At 49.1% G+C, this 20,041-nt stretch overlaps 1 long non-coding RNA gene across 1 annotated transcript; it reads left to right on the forward strand.

The window, feature by feature from the left end:
* Positions 1 to 146: 146 nt before the first annotated feature.
* Positions 147 to 15,628, forward strand: LOC121816792 (uncharacterized). The gene is made up of 3 exons (XR_006056484.2): positions 147 to 406; positions 932 to 1,435; positions 13,319 to 15,628. It is a non-coding gene; the product is annotated as an uncharacterized LOC121816792 (long non-coding RNA).
* The last annotated feature ends 4,413 nt before the right edge of the window (positions 15,629 to 20,041 follow it).

The following is a 20,041-nucleotide window of genomic DNA, read 5'->3' on the forward strand; positions in this document are numbered from 1 at the left end:
GTCACCGCCGATCTTTGCATTGTGGGGCGGGAGGTCTTCCGGCAGGCAGCTCCCGCTCTCTTATAAGCAGAGGTCTGGCGGATGGAAACTACATCTCCCGGCAGGCTCCGGGCTCGCGTCTCCAGTTGCGGGAAAGAATGGGACTTGTAGGCGTAGGCCCTAGTTATTGCTGCAGCGTGGGCTGGCCTTCCTCGCCCTCACCCGGTACTGCCCCCTTGCTCTAAATCTGCTCATTCCCAGAGTACCTGATTATAAGAATCGTCTGCTAGGCTTGATTGAATGCATAGATTAACAGGTTTGTCCCTTAGAGCTTCTGATTCAGTATTTCGAGGTCGTGGCCTCGGAATCCGTGATTTTAATGTATATTCCCACGCCCTTGAGCAACAAATATCATCTGGGAAATGTGGTAAGCAGTGGACTAGTCACATTTCTTTTATTCAAACATTGTGGGTTTTATTTCCCCTTCTGATTTTAGTAGAAATACATACTTATTTTAGAAAATTGAAAAATAACAGAAAATTTTGCTGTAAAAAAGTTCCCTGATTTTGTGTGTGTGTGTGTGTGTGTGTGTGTGTGTGTGTGTATTTCTTTCCGGATAGTTTTTTTTTTTTTTGTCTTGCTTGGTCTGACTCTTTGCAACACCCAGGGACTGTGGCTTGCCAGACTCCTCTCTCCATGGAATTTTCCAGGCAAGAGTACTGGAGTGGGTTGCTATTTCCTTCTCCAGGGGATCTTTGCCACTCAGGGAACAGAACTCTCATTTCCTGTGTCCCCTGCTTTGGCAGGTGGATTCTTGACTACTGAGCCACCTGGGAAGCCTATAATAATAATAAATGAATGTTGAGTAATTGGAATATTACAGGCATGATACCAAGTACTTTACATACACTACCTCACAATCTAAAGAGCAGTTATTATCACTATTTTGCAGATCCAAAAATGGAGGCACAGAGTTTGTTACCCTGATCACCTAGCTAAAGGTGGAAGAGGAGGGGCTGAAGTCAGGTCTCCTAAATCCAAATCTTGGCCACGTTTAATCTAAGGTGTACTACATTTTATGAGCTGCTGCTGCTGCTGCTGCTGCTAAGTCGCTTCAGTCGTGTCCAACTCTGTGCGACCCCATAGACGGCAGCCCACTAGGCTCCTCTGTCCCTGGGATTCTCCAGGCAAGAATACTGGAGTGGGTTGCCATTTCCTTCTCCAATGCATGAAAGAAAAAAGTGAAAGTGAATTCACTCAGTCCTGTCCGACTCTTAGCGACCCCATGGACTGCAGCCCACCAGGCTCCTCCATCCATGGATTTTCCAGGCAAGAATACTGGAGTGGGTTGCCATTTCCTTCTCCAATGCATGAAAGTGAAAAGTGAAAGTGAAGTCGCTCAGTCGTGCCCAACTCTTACTGACCCCATGGACTGCAGCCTAAGCTGACATCAAAGGTAAGGCTTTTTTTCTCAATTTTTTTTGTAGCTACAATTCACCATTGGAACTGCCACCACTATCCTCCCTTCCTTTCAGCTTTTGCCTGTTACTAACTGAACTCTTACCCATAACGTAGGTATTGTTATTTCCTCATCTTCCATAAGCAGTGAAGGGTATGTAAATAATAAATTCTTCAATATCCTTGGCTCCTAAGAAGAGAAATAATAGACATTTCTCTATTATGGATGCTCTCCTCTCCAACATTTCCCATTTAAAAGCATTTAGCCCTTAAAATGAATATTGGGGTGTTACAGTTTACACTCATCCTTTAACTCAAGTTCAGTCTTCCTCAAAGGTTAAGTTAACCAACATTATCTCTTAATACTTCAGCCATCCTGGGGATTTCCTAATGACTATTTCTCCTAATTGTTCCCACGCTTATTACCCACTTTTAGCCCCAGGAGAGGCCTGGGTTCAGGCTGCCTGGGCCCCCAGGTTCATTCTTCTCTAAACTCTGATCACTTTGACCAGCCTCTTCTCCATTTTGACAGGCACACCTTACTCTCTTTCTTCAGGGTAAACTTTTCTGACCTTCTGGCCTAATTGGTCTGTCTCACTTTTATAGACTCCCAGAGCCTCTTTCTTGTAACAATTATTTTAATTGAGAGTGAATAATTTATAGGTTAATTGGCCACCTGTTCCCACTGCTAAAGTTTTAGAGCCAGGACCACAGCTTGCTGTTCATCACCATGTTTCCAGCCCATAGCTCAATACCTAGCTGAAAGTCGACGTATACATTTTGGTCTGTTTCCTATAATCATGGAATAAAGTCAGAGAGACTGTCTGTGTTGGGGGTGGGTGGAGGAGGGTGTCATGTGTAGCCACCACTTGCAGAAAAAGCAGGGGATGATGGCTTAATCCATCGTTACCAAATGGGTACGTGATCCCGGAGCCTGACAGCAAATGGTTTAATTGTTTGTCAGCCTCATGAGGACCTTGTATCATATCCTAGTTGCTAGAATTCTGAACTGTGGAAACAGGTTGAATCTTATAGCTGTGGCCTTATGTCTGGAATCACTATAAATGGGTTGTGGTGGGGTCAAGGGGATCAGGAGAAAGTAATCAAGACTTGTGCAGTTGCTAAGTTGTGTTTGACTCTCTGTGACCTCATGGACTGCAGCACCCCAGACTTCCCTGTCCTTCACTATCTCCCAGAATTTGCTCAAACTCATGTCCATTGAGTCGGGGATGCCATCCAACCATCTCATCCTCTGTCGCCCCCTTCTCCTGGCTTATTACTCATCCAGAGTTGCAGTAACAGACAAAGACATGTAATACACAGTGATTGCCACCAGGGAGCGCCATTGCTGTATTAATAATCCAGGATCTTTAGAAATTTCTACACAGATATTGTTTTAATTTTGGCCCAGGTAGTGATCTCATTTTCAGATATCCTTTAGGAAAAAATAATCGTTGCCTCTCATTGTTACAATTTGTCTGTAGCACATTGCCTGAGCCCAGTGAATTGTACATATTAAGGACTGGAATATTTTATGTCAACGACTGCAAGGCTAAGCCTGGATCTCCAAAAGAGAAAGGGCAGAAACTGGAAATGAGATCCATAATTTGCCGAGGGAGACATGAAAAAGCAGCCAAGCATGAGGGCTTTCTGCATCAGATGACAGTGGATGGGAATCCCGGCTCCATCGCTTTGGGGTGGTGTGACCGGGAAAGTCGCATCATGTCTCAGAGCCTTAGTTCCAGGGCTCTGGCGAGGGTGAAGCTTCAGTTTGACATCCTAGTTAGCATAATTCCTGGTCCTCAGCAAATGTTGATAATATAATACAGTCACAAGTTTACATTTGGGTTGGGAAGTTATTTAATTAGCCAGTGTCTCCTCTACTCACTTCTCAATTGTATGAAGGGAGGGTTTGTCTGTTTCGTTTATCATTGTGTGCTTAGCACCTAAATAGTGCCTGATACATATAGGCTCTTGGTAAATATAGATGAATGAAAGAGAATAATGAATAAAGGGGAAATTTGCTCTTCTAAGTATATAATGTAATGTAATGTTCGTCGCTTAGTTGTGTCTGGCTCTTTGCGACCCGTGGACTGTAGCCCTCCAGGCTCCTTTATCCATGGAATTCTCCAGGCAAGAATACTGAAGTGGGTTGCCATTCCCTTCTCCAGGAGATCTTCCTGACCCAGGGATTGAACCCTGGTCTCCCACATTGTAGGAAGATTCTTAACCATCTTCTAAGTATCAGTTCAGTTCAGTCACTCAGTCGTGTCCGACTCTTTGCAACCCCATGGACTGCAGCACGCCAAGCTTCCCTGTCCATTACCAACTCCCGGAGCTTGCTTAAACTCATGTCCATTGAGTCGGTGATGGCATCCAACCATCTCATCCTGTTGTCCCCTCCCACCTTCAGTCTTTCCCAGCATCAGAATCTTTTCAGATGAGTCGGTTCTTTGCATCAGGTGGCCAAAGTGTTGGAGTTTCAGCTTCAGCATCAGTCCTTCCAATGAATATTCAGGACTGATTTCCTTTAGGATTGACTGGTTTGATCTCCTTGCAGGCCAAGGGACTCTCTAGAGTCTTCTTCATCACCACAGTTCAAAGGCATCAATTCTTCAGCGCTCAACTTTCTTTATGGTCCAACTCTCACATCCGTAAATGACTACTGGAAAAACCATAGCTTGACTAGACAGACTTTTGTTGGTAAAGTAATGTCTCTGCTTTTTAATATGCTGTCTAGGTTGGTCATAACTTTTCTTTCAAGGAATAAGTGTCTTTTGATTTCATGGCTGCAGTCACCATCTGCAGTGATTTTGGAGCCCCCCAAAATAAAGTCTGCCACTTTTTCCACTGTTCCCCATCTACTTGCCATGAAGTGATGGGACCGGATGCCATGATCTTAGTTTTCAGCCAACTTTTTCACTCTCCTCTCTCACTTCCATCAAGAGGCTCTTCAATTCCTCTTTGCTTTCTGCCATAAGTGTGCTGTCATCTGCATATTGGAGGTTATTGGTATTTCTCCCGGCAATCTGGATTCCAGCTTGTGCTTCATCCAGCCCGGCATTTCGCATAATGTACTCTGCATATAAGTTAAATAAGCAGGGTGACAATATACAGGCTTGATGTACTCCTTTCCCAATTTGGAACCAGTCTGTTGTTCCACGTTCAGTTCTAACTGTTGCTTCTTGACCTGCATACACATTTCTCAGGAGGCAGATAAGGTGGCCTGGTATTCCCATCTCTTGAAGAATTTTTCAGTTTGTCCTGATCCACACAGTCAGTGGCTTTGGCATAGTCACTAAAGCAGAACTAGATGCTTTTCTGGAACTCTCTTGCTTTTTCCATGATCCAGCAGATGTTGGCAATTTGATCTCTGGTTCCTCTGCCTTTTCTTAATCCAGCTTGAACATCTGGAAGTTCATGGTTCATGTACCATTGCAGCCTGGTTTGGAGAATTTTGAGCATTACCTTGCTAGCATGTGAGATGAGTGCAATTGTGCGGTAGTTTGAACATTCTTTGGCATTGCCCTTCTTTGGGATTGGAATGAAAACTGACCTTTTCCAGTCCTGTGGCCACTGCTGAGTTTTCCAAATTTGCTGGCATATTGAGTGCAGCACTTTCACAGCATCATCTTTTAGGATTTGAAATAGCTCAACTGGAATTTCATCACCTCTACTAGCTTTGTTCGTAGTGATGCTTCCTAAGGCCCACTTGACTTTGGACTCCAGGATGTCTGGCTCTAGGTGAGTGATCACACTATCGTGATTATCTGGGTCGTGAAGATCTTTTTTGTACAGTTCTTCTGTGTATTCTTGCCACCTCTTCTTAATATTTTCTGCTTGTGTTAGGTCCATACCATTTCTGCCCTTTATTGTGCCCATGTTTGGCTGAAATATTCCCTTGCTATCTCTAATTGTCTTGGGGAGATCTCTAGTCTTTCCCATTTTATTGTTTTCATCTATTTCTTTGCATTGATCGCTGAGGAAAGCTTTCTTATCTCTCCTTGCTATTCTTTAGAACTCTGCATTCAGTTGGGTATCTTTATTTTTCTCCTTTGCCTTTAGCTTCTGTTCTTTTCTCAGCTATTTGTAAGGCCTCCTCAGACAACCATCTTGCCTTTTTAATGTTTCTTTTTCTTGGGAATGGTTTTGATCACTGCCTCCTGTACAATGTCATTAACTTCCATCCATAGGTCTTCAGGCAGTCTGTCTATCAGATCTAATCCCTTGAATCTATTTGTCACTTCCACTATATAATCGTAAGGAATTTGATTTAGGTCATACATGAATGGTCTAGTGGTTTCCCCACTTTCTTTAATTTAAGTCTGAATTTTGCAATAAGGAGTTCATGATCTGAGCCACAGTCAGCTCCGGGTCTTGTTTTTGCTGACTGTATAGAACTTCTCCATCTTTGGTTGCAAAGAATATAATCAGTCTGATTTTGTTATTGACCATCTGGTGATGTCCATGTGTAGAGTCTTCTATTGTGTTGTTGGAAGAGGGTGTTTGCTATGACCAGTGTGTTCTTTTGGCAAAACTCTTCTAAGTATAGGAACAGGCTATTCAAGATTTTTGATACTGCCCTCCACCAAATGGCAGAATATCATCAGTATATTGGCTGTGTTTACAGAGGGGTCAGGTGCAATCCAGTGAGCTGTCCATAATGAATGACTGAACTGGACTAGGAGCCTGGAGCTGAGAGCAGGCCCCAAGGTTAAAGGAAAATCTGTGGGTTGCCTCGGTATCCTTCCAGTCTTGCAGGAGCATTCCAGAGTCCGGGGCTGCATTTAGACACAACGCCCACTTGGGTTAGACAGGTTGTTGGTCCTCATTCATGTTCATGGCGTGGCCCTTTTTCTCCTTGCTTCCATATCTTCATCCAAAGAGCCTTACGAAGTCTTAGGCCATACAGATGTTCATTTTTTAATTGATAGTATACAGCGTTTCTCGAAATTTCCTGTCTGTAGTATATTGGCTACATCTGCACCAAAGGATCTCAGCTGCTTTTTGTTTATTTCTTTGTGATGTTTTCCAGCATCTCTAATGAGTGACTGGAGCCAAACACACACTCAGGCTTTAATAAGCAGGTGTCCTCAGCACCAATCAGTACTATCACTGTCTCTCCCTCCAAATATGCATCTTAGATAACATGTCCGGCTCAAATGTTTTTAGCACATTGTCTTTTCAAATTATTATTACCAAAGGATGCTTAGTGAAAGAGGCAATCTGATATAATGTAAGAAAAGAATGGGAAGTTTGAAATCTGCATTGAGTTTGGATTGGGAACCTCTCTTATCACGTGTGTGACCCTGAAGAATCCATGAACCAGTCTGAGCCTCAGTTTGCTCATCTGTAAAATGAGCGTAATAATACTTGCCATTTGTTGTTGTGAAACAGATAGTTTGTATGCAGAACCTGACACATAGTTGGCACTCAATAGCTAATAGCTAATAATATGGTCTTGATACAACTTCTTAGTGTACTCAGTTGTAGTCTGTTATTGGGCAGAAATCTTGATTAATATGTGTTTATTTTATTATTACTATTTTTTAAGTATTTATTTTTATTTGGCCACTCCACGTCGTCACTGTAGCATACGGGATCTTTTAGTCTCAACATGTTGAATCTAGTTCCCTGGTCCGGAGTTGAACCTTGGCCCCGTGGTTAGGAGGGTGGAGTCTCCGGGGAAGTCCCAATATGTATTTAGAATTATACTTATTACTTGCTAGTTTCAGTCTTTGGATTACATAGGGAACCGCTTAGCCAGTCCCTAAACTGATGGACTCAGGGAAGCCAGATTCATGGCGGGGCCGCCCACGCCGTTGCTGTTGGCATCTGGATCCGTTCTGTCTGTTTGCTGTTTTCACAGAGACAGTGCTATCTGTCATCCTCCAGTGACTCCCCTGTCGAGTCATATGCTTCTAGTTGCCTACCCAGTATCTATCCCCTTTCTTATCATCAGAACCCCGTTTTATCTGGGGCTTCCGTGTGCCCTGTTAAAGTGTCTGCCCTAGATTCCTTGGGTTGCCAAGGGTGACCGTAGGTGTCCGTTCTGGCCGAGGAGACAGAAGCTGAGGGTGTCTGGGAAGGCTTTGTCTTGCTGATGGGCCTCTGCCCCATCCTGCTGTCCGTATGGAGGTGCAGCAGTCCTGAACCAACACCCCGAGGGTTACTTGTGGGGCACGTAACTGGTTCTGGCCAGTGAGCTGTAAGCAGAAGGGATTCGTGTCCCTTCTAGGCTGCGACATTTAAGTACTAACATGAGACCCTCCAAGAATTCTCCTTTCACCTGCCATGATAACTAGCACAATTTGAGACAGTGGCTAATCTATCATCCTGGGCCCAAATGAGAGGTCATGGAGTAGGGGCTCCAGTTGGCCCCTAATGGACCAGCAAGATTGAAAAATAAACCTTGGTTGTTTTGAGCCACTGAGATTGTGGAGTTGTTTTTTTACTGCAGCATAATCTAGCCCATCCTGACTGATACAAATCTGACCACATTGCTCCACTAAATCCATCATTGTGAAATGACTGAACATTGAAACTAACAAATGATTGGCTAAAAGCGTGAATGAATCAGCTTCCTTCTCCTGGGCCCCATCCCTTCAGATCATGTCTAGGAATGACTATAAATCCACCTAGCTCACTACGTATACCTTTGTAGATGTCTTTGGTTAGTCTTTCTTCAACTGTGGTGTTCATCAAAATTCCCTGAGGACCTCATTACAAATACAGATGCCCAGCCATCCCTCAAGTCCACAGAATCGTTCCCAAGAGGTGGGTCATGGCAATTTGCATTTATAACAAGTTTCCTAAGAGATTCCGACAATGGGTTTGGATCAGGAACGTTTGCCTGTTTGGGTAGAAAATTCCGACCCCCATCAACAAGCCCAAAAGGGTGATTATCTTTTGGCATGTTGGTTTTTTAGCTTCTCTTTGTCATCCCCACCTCAACCTCTACTCCCAACTCTTACCCTTGTTCCCAGCTGGCCACTTATACCTAAGTGATTACCTTTGGTTGACGGTGCCCTTGAAAATATCCTTGACATCTCCCCTCTGGCTCTTGCATCTCTTGTCTGTAAAGAGAAGCACGTTCATACCTTGAGGGAGGTCATCAATAGTGGTTCCTGAGAATGGAAGTGGTTACAAAGGGTACAGAGGGGTGCAGGTAACTGCTCAAGGCAGCCGTGGGGACGTCCCACAGAAGGTAGCGTTCAAGCAGGGTCCTCATGAATGTGGTGGGTGTTGCCCTTCTTTATGGAAGTGCCTTTGAACATGTTCGTTCATTTGGGCCATCCCTGCCTGTGGGTCTCTGTAGGATGGGGAGACCTCTTCTATCTGGCAGCCCAGAGACTTGATTTCCCCGCTTCCTAAGCATATGGTTTCCACTCCAGCCATTAGAGGCCGCTGTGGCACTTGGTGCAGCAGGTGGCAGGTGAAGAAAGCATGTTCCATGCCGGGAGGTGGTGTCCTGCCTTCAGAGGGCCGTGGTGGGGGGTCCCACAGGGGTGTCCAGTATCTGTGCAGTCCGTGTCAGAGGCACCTGATGCTGTTCTGAGCCAGCACTGGGGCGGTGGCGTCTCCGTGGAATGTCCAGTGCTGTGATTTTAGGGGTGACTCCTGTCCACGTCGTCTCCAGGCTTGGATCTCTGGCCCGCCCAGGGATTCCAGGAGCCACTCGTATTCCTATTTTGGGGGGTGGGGGTTGCTGTGCTGAGTCTTCGTTGTGCAGGACTTTCTCTAGCTGTGGCCAGCAGGGGCTGCTCTCTACTGTGGTGTGTGAGCTTCTCACTGCCTGGCTTCTCTTGATGCTGAGCACAGGCTCCAAGGCACCCGGGCTTCAGTGCTCGCGGACCCTGGGCTCTAGAGCACAGGCTCCGTAGTTGTGGCACACAGGCTCCGTCGCCCTGCGGCGTGTGGGATCTTCCCGCATCAGGAATTGAAACCCCTTGTCTCCTGCATCGGCAGGCGTAGTCTTCACCACTGAGCCATCAGAGAAGCCCCACCCCGTGTTCTTTGCTGCATAACTTTACTGATTAAAGCAGCCAGAGTTCATGTCTGTTGCAGCTGAAGGACCTTTCCTGGATGAGTACATAGAGAGGAGAGAGGATCAGAGCCCCACCCAGGCAGAGGGTTCCAGCTTGAGCAGAGGCCCAGGATCTTGAAGAGCATTGGATATATTCTGTAGAGGGATGCCAGTCCCGTGGGGTTGCAGAACACGTATTTGGGGTGGAGTGGGGACCAGCAGGCGATCAGGTGGATGAAATAAGCTGGGAGCTCAAATGCTACCATTTCAGGAATTAAATTTGACCTTGGAGTGGAAACAGTGGGCTTTAAATAGAACAGGAGTACCAGATCCAAAATTGACAAAGATTACTCTGGGACAACATGGGGTGTGATTGGACCTGGTGGAACTGGGGGCGGGGAGACGGATGAGGAAGCGGCAAGAAGTATCTCATGTGGTGGATGCTGGCTAGGGCGTCCCTGCCCCTTGAGATCTGGCTCAGACTGCTCACTCCTTCCTTGTCACTGCCCACCCCGCCCTCCGCCCACCACCACTATCCTAGGCCCTGCAGAAGGCCAAGCCTGACCCCGCGACACAATTTCTGCAACTTCTCCATGATCACTGCTGCATCAGAACTCCAGCCTCTACTGTGTTCCTTTTAGTTTATGGATTTTCTTGTGAAATGCAGCCCCTTGATTCCTTGACATGGATTGAAGTTCTGAGAGTATCAGAGGGGAGACTGACATTTCAGCAACATTAAAAACAAACTGCAAATTGTACTATCAACCTGCTTGTTCTTAGACGACTTTATATGTCCCGAGGGATTCATGGTCAGCTGTTTCTCCCCATGGGCGCATCAGCCTCTGTCCCAGCGCGTCACCTCCTCTCTGCCCTTACCCACTCCGTCTCATCTTCACTCCCTGCCTCGTGGTTTGCCTATGAAATGCCGAGTACTCCTGCCTGACAGGCTGCCCCACAGATGATGCCTCTCAAGCCCTCTCTTCCAAACCCAGTTCCAGGCCCATGAAAGAGGCCATCGGAACATGAGGTCACACTTTTAACAAGCCCAATGCTCCTTCGAAGACAAGAGTGGTTAACAGTTACTTTTCTGCCTCTACAATAGATTTTCGCAGTTGAATTTTGCTTTTATCAATAGTAATTATAAACCAGAAAATAACAGAAGTTCGTGTGTCTGATGGAAAAGTCTGGAGGAAGACTGACAGGGCAGCTCCCTGACCTTTAGCCTCCCAGGCTCCTCTGCCATTGTGAAAGCTCTGACCCAGGAGGGCTGCTTAAGCGCTGCGGAGCAGGTTGGGAAGTGTAGCTGGACCTCTGGTACAACCCCTGGTTAAAAATTGGTGTACGTATTCTTGAGGAAGAAGTGGCAAGTGGGTATCGGGAGGAAATAGTGGTTTGTGCTGTATCAAGGAAACCCACTTGTCTCAGAAGTTCCACCTGCGCTTTTTCCTGGACTGGATCTTGGAAGAAGCTTAAATGTTTAGTCTGTGGGTTGTGGGGCACAATGGTCCCAATAGTTGCTCTCACTCCTTTGGAAGTGTCAGCTCTGCAGCTTTAGGAAGGGCTGGGGCACAAGGCCACTCAGGAGTCAGCAGATGCCGCTCACAGTGCCCCACTCCCTGCTTTCCTGGGGCTCAGTCTGGCAGGCACCTCTCTGCAGCTGAAACAGAGTGGGGCCCAAGAGGCCTGTGAACACACCAGAAATCTCAGCTCTTGTTGCTCACAGAGGGTTTATTTCCAGAGGGATCCTGGGGCTACCGAGAAGTGCCTTTCTGGGGAGACAGTGCAGCCGCTGAAGAGCCTGTGGGGGAGGACAGCGTTGCTTCCTGCCTGAGCTCCAGGAGCCTGGGTCAGCTCCTGGCGCTGGCTTCTCCTAGCCTGTCCAGGACTTCATTGGTGGGCTGCGCGCTGAGCATTTGCTGCTGCCACTTGCTGCTAATATTTGAGTGGACTGCTTCCTGGGATCACACTTCAAAGTGGGGTTTTCCTCCATTTTTAGGGGTGCTAGAGAAATGTACAGGTCCCAGTGGGTCAACCTAAAATGAAAGCCAGGTCTCCTGCCTTCATTCCAGTGCCATTTTCTTCTCTTCCCTCCCGAGGAAGGCTCTGGTTGGCAGGTTCCATTTAGTGGGCTGTGGACATCACCAGGTATTCTCAGCTGTCTGCCTTCTAGGCCCAAGGCAGTATTGTACATGCTGGTCCCAGGCAGGGCCATGTGACTAGTTCCAGCCAATGAGCCAGGAGTAGAGTGATGTCACTTTTGGACTAAACTCTGTAATAACTGCTCCAGATCGCTCTCTCTGGCAGTGATGATGGATGCTCCGTTAGCCTGGGCTCTGGGTGACCTAGAGCAGAGCCCTCAGCTGACCCTTGATGGAGCTGTAGAGTGATCAAGAAATAAGTCTTTGGTGTTTTAAAGTCATTCAGATATAGGATTTTTTTGTTGTTGTTACCTGGCCTGACCTGACTTTACCTGCATATGTACCATCTGCTTGGTTACTTGGCATTTCAGTACCCTTCCTATTGTGGGGGTAACCTCCACCCTCTGAGATTTGTTGGGCAGCAGAAGGTGGAGGTGCCCAGTGCACGCTGTCCCAGCTCCCCTCGCAGCCCGGGTGCAGGCACATGGCCAGGGTCAGCAGAGGCAGCGCCGGCGGTGGCGCCACGGGCCGTGTGTCTGCAGCAGCTGCAGTGGTGCCGTTGCTGGGCTGGTTTCGTTGCAAGAGTTTGAGCTGTGATTCTGGCTGTGTGACCTCCCTTTATTCCTGCCTACCTTCTCAGCCTCGCTCTCCACCCTTCCTGTCTCATCTGTGAGCTGCTCAGCATCCTTTTAATAAATTTGCTTTCAGTTTAAATCACCCATACTTCATTTATGTTGCGTGCAACTAAGAGCCTTGGATGGATACAACCAAATAGAGGGCAGCGTGGGGTGGCACAGGAGCCAGGAGCTGGAAGGAAGGATCTGGCAAAATGAGCCTGACTTTTCTCCCTTGCACAAATTGCTTCTCTGGGCGCAACTTTTGTCTGTCTTAGGCCAGAGCAAACCAAAGTGCTGGGTAGGAGCTCTGGTTAGACTTGGTCAGCCTTTTGGGCACGTGAACCTCACTTTTCTTATCTGTAAAAGGGCCAATGACAGGACCTCAGTTATAGGGAAGTTGTGAGGCATGTATTTGAAAGAGAATATATTTGAGGAAGTTCTGGGAACCATAAAACAAAACCCCAGTGCAAGTTCACCACGTTATTCTTCTGTGTTAACTTGCCCAAATATATCCAGCTGGGGAATCGTGGATGGCACAACAGGTTAAATGAAACCCATTCTTCCTGATGCCACTGTTCTGTCACTCACCTCTTGGGAGGTCACAGACCAGTCCTTACAATTCAGACCCATCTGAGATTCTGCTCAGGAGACCGGAGACCTCAGACTGGAGGGGATGAAACGATTCCCGGTGGGCTTGGTGAAGGCAGAGAGGCACAGAGGTGGGAAAGGATATTAGGCGTTGTTCTATCCAATCCTCTCCATTTTGAGAGTCCACAGAGAGAGAGAGAGCCTCCAGCCCCCCGCCACTCAGCAGCTCTGTGGCTGAGCTTGGGGTTGGGATGTAGATCTTTTCATTTTGACAGCGTGCCTTCATCTGGGGTACACGTGTGCTATCATCCAAGGATGCAAAGAGAACTCGGGAATATGACAACTCTTCCTCAAATTAACAACCCCCACTTCCTAGCAACCTGTGACCGATGGTCCTTATCCCCCGATAGAGAAGGATCTCCGGAGCACTGTTTCTGTTTTTTTCTTAGCCCTCTAAACACTTTATTTAGGGAGGCTGAAAACTGCTGAATCGATTTTTTTTTTTTAATTAGCACGGAATCTGAATCAAAGAAATTTGGAAGAAGAGAACTTTCTCATCCAAGTGGCTGTCGGCACCCCCACCCCGGCTGAAGCGCTCCCTTGTTCTCGCCTGCTCTGCCCCAGATTCATGGGCTGCGCTCGGGATCGTTGGCAGTTTTCTCTGCACTGTCCTGACAACCTCCGGCCATGAAACTAAAAAGCTAGTTACCGAATCTCGCTCCTCCCGGCTTTGTCCTTGCCAGGGATTCAACAGAGAAATCTGGAAGAGGGAGCCTCCCCGCGCCTGCAGCAGGCTGAGATGCCACCAGAATGACAATGGGCTGGGGTGTGGGAGGAGGGGAGCGTGCGCGGCGTGCCAGGAATGAATGAATGAATGAGAGGGAGTGAGAGAGAGAGCAAGTGAATTGTGGGCTTCAAATAAAAAAATTCCAGGGTCTCGACAGAGGTGCTGGTGCCTGTACTCCAAGGCTTGCTACCAAATGCTGAGCTGGGCACTTTTCCCCAGGCGGGTGCCCTCTGGCCCTCTGCCAAGGTACAGAGCTTGGGGCTGCAGAAGGGAGAAGTAGGACTTTGGGGGCGGAAATGGCTCCAAACTGGGGCAAGCCCTGGGAGGCCAGCCTACCCAGTCAGCTTGCTGTCTGGCCAAACTCCCCCTCCCATCCCCCTACCACCTCAAAGGTCTCCGCTGAATTTAGACATTAGTACTCACTCCACATACCCTCCCCACTACCCCTCCCTAACCCACTAGAGGAATTTTAAGAAATCCACAAAAACCAGAGGAATTTTGATTACCCTTAATTAAGGAAAAGCTTTCCAGAAGACCACGTGACAGGTGACTCCCTGTGACATGAGTGTCCCGCAGCTGCAGGAGGGTGGGGCAGCCCCGTGGCTCTGTGTCCTCTGCCCTTGGCCCTGGGACTCACACAGAGCCAGGTCTTGGTGGATGTTTGTAGGAACGGCTTCTTTCAGAAAGCTCTTGTTCCTGCCTCATCCCCTCGCTAGCCTTGGGGACTGACGTAGGGGTCTGTGGGGAAGTGGGAGAGTGAGGTGTCTGAGCAGCGGGCCTCCAGGGCCAGGCTGAGTGGGGTCTCTGACTTGATGTCCAAGAGACCGCAAGCCAGTTGCTTAACATCCCCAAGTGTGTCTCCTTATCCCTGGCGTGGAAATCACCATGGTGACCACACTCAGGGAGGCTGTGAATTACACAAAGACCTCCATGTCTGCATGCCGGGTAGTCAATGTTCAATAAAAAGAGAAGCTTAACTAGGCGTACACCGGAGCCCCTCCTGACATAGGGAGACTCTTCTCAAGAGCTCCCACCTCACCACCCGCAGATCCTGGATTGGTCTCATTACTGGACTGGCCTGACACTGCAGGGACCTTGGGAAGCTGGGCTGGTCCTTTGTGTTTTAACTGAGCATGAGCATTCACTCACTCAGCCTCTCTGTTCTCCTTGTTCAGTCGCTCAGTCGTGTCCGACTCTTTGCAACTCCATCGACTGCAGCATGCCAGGCTTCTCTGTCTCTTCCTGAGTTTGCTCAAACTCATGTCCATTGAGTCGGTGATGCCATCCACCCATCTCGTCCTCTGCCATCCCCTCCTGCCTTCTGCCTTTCCCAGCGTCTCATTTGTTCACAGAGACTGTTTCCCAGTCTCTCATCTGTTCATGCATTTATCGAGTGCCTTCCACACGCCGTTTTGTGCTGGGGTTTGAGCTAAAAGAGCAAGTGAAAGGGCGGCTGATCTCAGTTCTTGAAGCTCACAAGCCAGCAAGAAACAAACAACGTCAAAGTCGGAATCATCTGCGGCCCAGATCAGTAGGTGATCAGGGAAGGCTTCTCTTGCAACATTTGAGCCTAGATCTAAATAGTAAGAAGAAGCGGCCACACTCAGGCCTGAGGGAAGGGCAGCCCGGGAAGGAAGCAGTAGTTTGGAGGCTTGGAGGTGGGGCCAGGACTGGTTAGGGGGCGCTTGTGGCTGAGGCTGATGGAGGTGGAATAGGACTGGTTAGGGGGCGCTTGTGTCTGAGGTTGATGGAGGTGGGCCAGGACTGCTTAGGGGGTGCATGTGGCTGAGGCTGATGGAGGTGGGACAGGACTGCTTAGGGGGCGCTTGTGGCTGAGGCTGATGGAGCACCAGGACCGTGGTGGGGAGGAGCAGATGGGTTCTGGGATAGCGCTCCTTTCGTAGGAAGGCAGCCTGGAGGACTGGAGTTGGGCCCAGAGTCCAGCGTGTGGTAGGAGCGGAGTGCTTCTGCCTGTGTCTCCGGCCTTCACTTTGCCCTGCACCTGCTGTAAGTACATTAAAGGACAGATCATTCAGAATTGAGGTGTAGTCCCATCATTATTATACACAGCCTGCTTTCTCAAAGGGCGTCTCCCCGAACTTGGGGTCACACTTGGCCCCGGTTGCGGGGGAGTGGATATGCCCTCCCGCCTGGCACCAGCCTCTCCTGCTGTTCTCTGTGTGTGGTGCGCATGCTGGTGCTGACTCCCAGGGGTGCAGGCAGTCCTGCCAGAATTGGAGATGCCCTTCCCCAGCTGGGTCCTGACTGAGGCAGGTGTCAAATAAGCTCCAGGGTGGGCCTGTTGTCCAGGCCTGCAGCCTGAGATCACCATGATCAAAGTCTCCCTTGGTTCCAGCTGTGCAAACAGAGGACCTGCAGCCACCCTGAATGTTGGATCTGGGGTCCCATTGCTGTGTGGGCATAGCCAGCCGATTCACAAAGGGCTGCCTGCTGGGGTCAGGCAGCCAAAGACCCTCTGGTGGTACGGAGCCTGAAGCTCTTCTTGTTGAAAGGAGCTAAGAGACATGTAACCCAGCCCCATTCATTCGGTCATTCATTCAATATATGTTTGTTAAGTACCTGCCATATACCACACATTGTATTAGTGCCAGGCTATATACTAGACACAGGGAACTATGGTGAAGAGCAGACCAGTGATTCTGTTCCTCATGGCTCAGTATTTTTATGCAGGTGAAGACACACAAAGCAAGGAAACCTACGAATGCGTAATTCAGAACGTATATGTGAGAGACAACACGAGAGCAAGACATACAGCATATGTTACAGACCCAGTTTGGTCAAAATGGTCCAGGTGTGAAGGCTCAAGTACGGTCGCAGTCCCATATAAATGCCTGTATCATCTCTGAGGCTCATTACTAATAATACTGCCAAAAAGAATAAATATGAAAACCATGTAGAGAAAGTCTGAGATGTGGCCAATATTGAGATTAGTTGCAAATCCTGATGTTAATGAAAGTGGTGAAATCTGACAGTTGTTGGCTGTGTTTATAAACTCAGAGACAGTAACAGGTGACATGTTTGTGGAGCATCTCCAGTGTCAGGCTATGTGCTGGGGGTCCAGGGGTCCCCAGGATGTTAAATGTTAGCTAGAAGTAAAGTATTCCTGCCTGCACCCCGCTTGGAGCACCTCTCAGGGTCTGCCTGTACTGTGCCACGTGAGGCATGGCAGGGCTGCAAGTTCCCAGCTGTCTGTCTTGTTTTGCTTCAAGATTTGACCTTGTCACCAGATTTCTGTCGAGATTAACTTACAGAGTCCCAGATGTAGTTCATTCTACGGCAGGTTAGCTTTTCACAGTCGATGAAGTTAGTTATAGTTAGATCTTGGTGAAGCATGCACAGAAGGGGAGTTTTGAATGGCAAAAAAAAAAAAAAAATCTCATTTTAGATTGGGAAAAATAGAATTCATGCTTGAGAAAAGAGTGCTATTTCTGTCTCCAGTCTGACTTTACACCCATTTCAGTTTAAAGCTGTGTCCCATTCCAGATCAAAACCTTCCTCTCCCCTTCCTCCCACTCATACCCTCCCCTTCCTCCCACTCATCTTCTCCCCCTCCTCCCACTCATCTCACCCTCCTCCCAGTCATCTCCTCCCCTCCTCTCACTCATCTCCTCTCCTCTTCCCACTCATCTCCCTTCCTCCCACTCATCTCCTCCCCTCCTCTCACTCATCTCCTCCCCCTCCTCTCACTAATCTCCTCCCCTCCTCCCACTCATCTCCTCCCTTCCTCCCTCTCATCTCCTCCCCCTCCTCTCATTCATCTCCTCCCCCTCCTCTCACTCATCTCCTCTCCTCTTCCCACTCATCTCCCTTCCTCCCACTCATCTCCTCCCCTCCTGTCACTCATCTCCTCCCCTCCTCCCACTCATCTCCTCCCCCTCCTCTCACTGATCTCCCTTCCTCCCTCTCATCTCCTCCCCCTCCTCTCACTCATCTCCCCCTCCTCTCACTCATCTCCTCTCCTCTTCCCACTCATATCCCTTCCTCCCACTATCTCCTCCCCTCCTCTCACTCATCCCCTCCCCCTCCTCCAACTCATCTCCTCTCCTCCTCTCACTCATCTCCTCCCCCTCCTCCCAGTCATCTCCTCCCCCTCCTCCCAGTCATCTCCTCCCCCTCCTCTCACTCATCTCCTCCCCCCCAACTCATCTCCTCCCACTCCTCCCAGTCATCTTCTCCTCCTCCCAGTCATCTCCCCTCCTCTCACTCATCTCCTCCCCCTCCTCCCAGTCATCTCCTCCCTTCCTCTCACTCATCTCCTCCCCCTCCTCCCACTCATCTCCTCCCCTCCTCTCACTCATCTCCTCCCCCTCCTCCCGCTCCTCCTCTCACTCCTCTCCTCCTCCTCACCTCTCCTCCTCCTCTCACTCATCTCCTCCCCTCCTCTCACTGATCTCCTCCCTTCCTCCCTCTCATCTCCTCCCCCTCCTCTCACTCATCTCCTCCCCCTCCTCTCATCTCCTCCCCCCTTCCCACTCATCCCCTCTCCCTCCTCCCAGTCATCCTCTCCCCCTCCTCCCACTCATCTCCTCCCCTCCTGCTCCTCCCTCCTCATCTCCTCCCCTCTCCACCCTTGTCTTTCTACCCTTCCTCCCCGCTCCGCTCCCCTACCTCCTTCTCCCACTCTTGACTCTCCTCAGTCCATTTGCTTGGCTTTGATTGGGGGTATAGTAGCAATTAGGAGATTCAGTGTTAGAGGGACATCCGATAACCTTGGAGCCACTGACCCAATTTATAGGAGTTCCTCTGTTTTTATCTGTAGAATGGGAATGGTTCAATAGCACGTGTATTTGAGCCTGTGTTTGTTTATTCTAGTCTTCTAGGCCCTGTGAGATATAAGAAAAGGAACAAATGGGACTGTACCCTCCCTCTGAATAACTTCCTGTCTGAGCGGGAACCTCCTATCTGATGGGGACTTTCTATCTCAGGACACTCAAGACTGCAGTATGTACTTAATTGAAAAACAGATTAAGAGGCACAGACAAAAATTGCTAATGGCGACTGGGGTCACTGTGGGCTGGAGGAAGGCTCTGCAGGCAGTGTGGTGCTTAAACTGCGTCCTGAAGTTTGGAAAGATCCAGAGTCAGAGGGCTAGACATCCTGGTTCTGATGGAAGGAATGGTCTGTGATAGGAGCAGCTTGTCTGTCCCCAGATTCCCTGTTCCTGCGCCACGGGACTTGCCTTCTTGTGTTTCTGCCTGTCGCCCCTGCACAGCAGTCCCCTGCCCCCACATCTTTTTGGTATTGGGCTTTTCCTCTCGCTTCTCCACACGCTGACAGTGAGCACACCTGTCAGCCGTGCCCATTCAGTCTGGGAAAGGCTCCCTCATCTCTCCCAGGAGGACCGGGTGTCCTCACACAACTGGAGTGGTGGATGTGGCAAGGAGGGCGTGGCCCCCGAGCTCGCACGCGCTCTGGATCCTGCTCTGACTGTGGACCTGGGCAAGTCAGCCCACAAGCTGAGCCTCCAAATCCTCTTCTTTAAGCTGGGGGTGATAATCCCTGCCTCGCAAGGCTTTTTCTTTCTTCCAGGAGGAAATAAGATGCTGCACGGGTAACAGATCTGGTACAGGGAGAGACTCCCCCAGAATGCTGGTGTCAACTTTATGCCAGTTCATTTCAGCCAACCGTGATGAATAGCCAAGAAGATCGGTGGGAGTAAGTGAGGGCAGAGCAAATGCCCTTCCACGCCTGTGGAATCTGATCACACTGGCCTTGATTTCTGGTGCTTGGGTCCAGCAGTGGTGTCTTTTGGACAAAGGATGTATCCTTTGGGAGCTGCACTTTCCTCACTGGTCAAACAGATCCACAGTCCCCCCAGGACTGTGCTCAGTGTGAAACGAGACAATGCAGTGAAGAGTTGCGCCCAGTGGCTGGCGTGTGGAAAGTACAAGCATCACTGTGGTGACCGTGGCTGAGCCAAGGCCACAGAAATGGTACCTGCGTGGCATCAGGCAGAACTTCTGTACCAGCTTTAGGTGATGAAACGAGCTGGAAATGACATCAGGTCTTTGCATCGAGTGGTTCACAGTCTCTAACAACAGTATCCGCAGGCCAGAAACATGTTTGGAAATAGAACCCGGGAGCCCCGACATGAGTGATTGACTTGCGTCACCCTTTGGAGCTCACGCACATGTCCTGCCTTCTTCGGAATTCACCCAACGCCAAGATCTCATCACACCTCGAGAAGAGAGTAGCCAAACCCAAGGCAGCTGGCATCCTAGGGTGCTTTGCTCACTAATCTTAAAAACAAACCCATGGCACTGACAACAGCCCGCCAGCCTGCTTCAGGCAGGGCGGAGCCCGGAACCCAAGAGCTCTCCTCGTCTGCGGATGAGAGCGACAGCAGCGGAGGTCAAAGTTTACCACGCCGACTGTCTCTGGTTTTGAGTGCCAGTGGGGCTGAAGGGGCCACCTTCTCCTCGGGGCC

The sequence above is a fragment of the Ovis aries genome, chromosome 16 (assembly GCF_016772045.2).
Source record: "Ovis aries strain OAR_USU_Benz2616 breed Rambouillet chromosome 16, ARS-UI_Ramb_v3.0, whole genome shotgun sequence".
Lineage (NCBI taxonomy): Eukaryota > Metazoa > Chordata > Mammalia > Artiodactyla > Bovidae > Ovis > Ovis aries.